The sequence below is a fragment of the Rissa tridactyla genome, unplaced genomic scaffold (genome assembly GCF_028500815.1).
Source record: "Rissa tridactyla isolate bRisTri1 unplaced genomic scaffold, bRisTri1.patW.cur.20221130 scaffold_29, whole genome shotgun sequence".
Taxonomy (NCBI): domain Eukaryota; kingdom Metazoa; phylum Chordata; class Aves; order Charadriiformes; family Laridae; genus Rissa; species Rissa tridactyla.
Genome location: NW_026529507.1, coordinates 1,789,363 through 1,793,899, shown reverse-complemented (window position 1 = coordinate 1,793,899; position 4,537 = coordinate 1,789,363).

The window sequence follows — 4,537 nt, the reverse complement described above, 5'->3', positions numbered from 1 at the left end:
AGAGCAGCTTGGCTAAGGAAGGAACGTGGATGCAAGGACTGATGCAGGAATTTAGAAATAGGGATGGCTTTAGAGGAGCCAAAGCTTCCCTAGTGTTGACCCTTGCAAGAGCTTCGAGGACATCAAGAGGATCTCTTAGTACTTCCAGACCAATGCAAGAAAAAACCCAAAGATTATCTGTGGCCACTGCAGAATTTAGTAAGAACAGGTGTAGAGAAATATGAGATACTGTATCCCCCTTGCCTTAGTCTTCCCCAGCAAGGTCTCTCAGCCCTTTGCTCCTCAAGGCAGGAGTCTGGAAGAAAATAACCAGCAGTGAATGCGGATCAATTCAGGTGTCACTTGGGCAAACACAGTCCTTACCAGCCTATGGGGCTGGAGGGGCAGGCTCCCAAGGACCTGAGCGAGCAGGACGGTGTCACCGTGAGGCCCTTCTCCATCATCTTTGAAAGGTCACGGAGTCTGAGGGAACTCCCTGATTACTGTAAGAACCCAAACATTGCATGCACCTTGCAAAAAGGCCCAAAGGATGAGCAGGGTAACAGAAGGCTGTGCCCCCCTGTGACACCCCTTTCTGGGTGTCTGAAAGAGAAGGTGATTTACCCTGGATTTACCCAAGGTAGCTTCTTCCTGGCCATCCTTTTTACGTTTTCTGAAGAAAGGAGAGGATTTCTGGGCAAGGAAGAGCAATGATTGTCTTCTACCTGGAAGTCAGCAAGGCTTTCAGCATCATCCCCCACAATGTTCAATGTCAGCACACTATGGTCTGCATGGATGGATAAATAGATGGGTGAAAACCAGCTGGACAGGAGGGCTGTCGTGGTTTGGGGCAGATTGGCCAATGGTGAGATGACAGATGCTCTCCCCCACCTCTCATTCCAAGGAGACACAGAAAAGAGAGAAAAAGATTTAGGAGTTTAGAAAAAAATGGTTACTGTAATAAAAAAGTAAGAGTTCATTAAAGTAGTTACATTAATGAAATATTAATAATAAAATATAAAGGAAATAATGAAATAGATACAATGTATACCAAACGGTTTCAGGCTCCCAGGGAGATGTCAATGGCAGGCACTGGGGAAGTCAAGGACTGGACTCAGCACCAGATAGGAACTGGATATCGGATATAGATTCAGGAACGCACAGATCAGGATCAAAGTCAGAGAAACAGGGTCCTCCTCAGACATCAGTCACTGAACAAAGAGAGCCATTAAAGAAAAGAGCCGACCTTTTGATCCCACAGCTTTTATACTGAGCATGGGAGATGGGATGGAACACTCAGGAGATGGGATGGAACCATGGTAATGCTGGCCTCCTTTGTGGTATCTCTGCAATAAAAGGGAGTTTCCTCAGTGCCATGGGTGAAAATAGGCCTTTTCTTCCCAAACTGGAGTGCAGAACACACTCAGGGAACTGAAGGCTGAAAGGCCTTGATGATGTGCTTGGGTGCTGAATGGACTTGGGGGATGGATGGGGGCATCCCTCACGTCTCATCATGATGAGAAGTCATGACATGAGATGTCAAAACTGGCTCATAAGTCATGACTGACTCACCCCAGAATTCCCTCTCGATTGCCGGTACATCACCATTCAGGGACGGAGCACCAGCCACGTCCCTTGCCTTTGGGGATTCACAAAGTCCAAGCCTGATGGTGAAGTCGGCACTCACAGGAGTGATGGGTGGCCCCATTGAGGCCATCGCTGCCATTCAGGAACAGCAGGGAAAGCTCTGGATGACGAAGGATGCCAGGACATGCTCCAGAAAGAGAAGATCAGTGCTAATCCTGACACCTGAGTGCAAAGAAATAGTTGCACCTCAACAAAATTACAAAAAATCCCAAACTAAACCCAGAGAACAGCATCCGCCACCAGCACCGTTTCAGTGGTAGTTCCAGCCGCTGCAGAGCTGCAGCTGACGGCCCTGCTGTCCCTGTCGCAGGACTCCAACTGACAGCAGTTACCAAGGCCCTTTGGGAAGACTGCACTGGGTGTCACCTTCTCTGAAGAGGACCTGCTGCTTCCCTCTGGCTGCCATTAGCAGCAGAGCCCTCTGGTTCTCCACCCCACGCTTTGCCCCCTTGGACACAGGAGGGACCGGCTTTCAGCCGCTGCCTTAACAGCTGCTTTTGCTGTACTCCTTTTCTGTCTCTCTTCCTACCGCATCCGTCAGGATGGGCTTCTTCTCATTCCAGACGGAGCCCAAAGCCTCAGAGTACACTGCCACCCCCTACTTACCCACCCTGGGATGTGTTGAAGAAATAAAAATTAGCAAATAGGAACTCTACCCATAGCGCGTATCTGGCCAGCCTATAAAGCTGTAACAGCTCATCCTAAAGCTCCGAAGGCATAGACCAGACGATACTTCGATACCACATCTACCTCCTGTATGAACTGTCCTTAAGGTCAAATCATTGTTACCTTTGGAAGAGGATGGAAGGTGAGGAGAAGTGGGCAGTAAACGATGAATGGTTGGGAAAAAGCAGCCGAGCAAGTGGCAAAGGAAGCAGCCGAGTTGTCCCAAGGCCAGCTCAGCCCAAGGAGCTTTGGCTGGCCCGCTCTTGAGGATGCCAAGCCCTGGCCAGGTGAGCTCACAAGCAGTGGGTGGGTGCCGCATCACTGCCCCTTTGTGACAGGGGCCACCCCCACATGCACGGGGACGCACTGTGGCCCCTCAGCAACCACAGCCGGGGCACCTCCTGCAGCCACCAGCCGGCAGCTGTTGGGCTGCCCCAGGCACTGCTGGCCAAGGGCTGCTCATCTGCCCACAGAGCTCCCGCCTCTGCCTGGAGCCGCACCAGCCCCAGGAATAAAAACCTGCCCAGGGCTGTCAGCGAGCCCCTTCACAGCTTTGGCTGGCACAGTCGGGGGGCTGAGGACTTCTTTTCCACTCTTCCCAGGTACAGGACTGCGTCTGTGAGACTCCTGCAGCAAAGCACTTTGTGATTTACAAGTTCGTTTCCAATGAATTTTATTTACCCCCCAAGATACAGCCACAGACTGACTCTGAACTAGTGCTACCAAAGAACCCCCTTGAGCAACTGCACTGGGTGCACCTTGGGTGGCTGCCAGGCCCCCACCCAGCTGCTCTCCCACCCTGCAGCTCCAAAAAACATTTGTGGGTGGCTTTTTAGCATCTCGTTTTACCCTACGACACGCCTGGAGGGCAATGAGTGTTGCTTCTGCCCCAGCGAGTCAGCTGGTTGCTATTCCTGCCCCCCTTGAGCTCGCCAGTTGGGCCCCTGCACCGCCTGCGTCCTCCAGTTTTCCCCACTCTTGCTCGGGGCACTGAGTTCCTCCTGTGAATTGTCACATCACAACCACGCTTTTGCTTCCCAGCCTCCTCTGGCACCGCTCCTCCAGCTGGCATCTGACATTGAAAAAAGAGCCTGAGCCCTGTGATCCCTCAGCTTTTATACTGAGCAAGATGCAGGTGGGATGGAGTACTCTGTTAGTCAGCTTTAGGTCACCTCTCCTGTGCGCTCATTCCCAAAGGTGCCATCCCTCTACGCTTCTCCCTTCCGACCCTCCGTGCCCTGCCATGTGTAACCCACCACAGTCATCCTTCCCAACTCTCCTGCTACCAACAGTGCTAACAGGGTGGGATTCCTCAAGGGCTCCCCCAGCTTGGCATCATCTACAAAGGAGGTGAAAGTGCATTGTCTGCCATCATACGGAGAGATAATAATGTTCCACAGTAGTTGTCAAGGGCTGGTCTTTGATGGATGCCACTAGTAAGTGGGTTCCAGAAGGACTTTGTACCACAGATGATGTCCCTCTGTCATTATTCAGACAGCTTTCCACAAACCACATCGTCCACTTCTTCAGCCCATATGTCAACAACCTGGCTATAAGGAGACTACAGAAGACCATGTCAAAGGCCTTGCTAAAGTCCGGGTACACAACATCCCCTTCTTTTCCCTCCCACATGTCTTCTGCCATCCCTTTCTTGTCCTTCAAACGCCTGCAGATGGCTGCAGGAGGACTTGTCATATCCCTTCCCTGGTGAGGCTGGCCAGTCTGTCATTGTCCCAATCCTCCTTCCTGCCCTTTTGGAACACTGGGTTCATGTCCGCATTTTCCAAGGCCCCAGGAACCTCTCAGATGGCTCTGGCCTTTCCAAGGTGTTGGAGAGAGGTGTCACAATGACACTGGCCAGCCTTCCCCATCTCCCTGACACCAAAAGCCTTCTCACTGTGGAAAACTTCCAGAGGCGTCACTTTCCAAGGAGTGCCCAGGACACAATACTTAACTTGTCCAGGCCCTCAGGGCCACTTCAGAAGAGTGATTTCTTCCTACAAGCCCACGACTCCAACGGGATCTCTCTGCAGCCGACAGCTTTCCTAAGCTGTTTTTGTCAGTTCCTCCCAACTCCCATCCTTCCTTCTCCTCAGGACTTTGTACCACAGATGATGTCCCTCCGTCATTATTCAGGCAGCTTTCCACCAACCACATCGTCCACTTCTTCAGCCCGGCTGTCAACAACCTGGCTATAAGGAGACTACAGAGGACCATGTCAAAGGCCTTGCTAAAATCTGGGTAC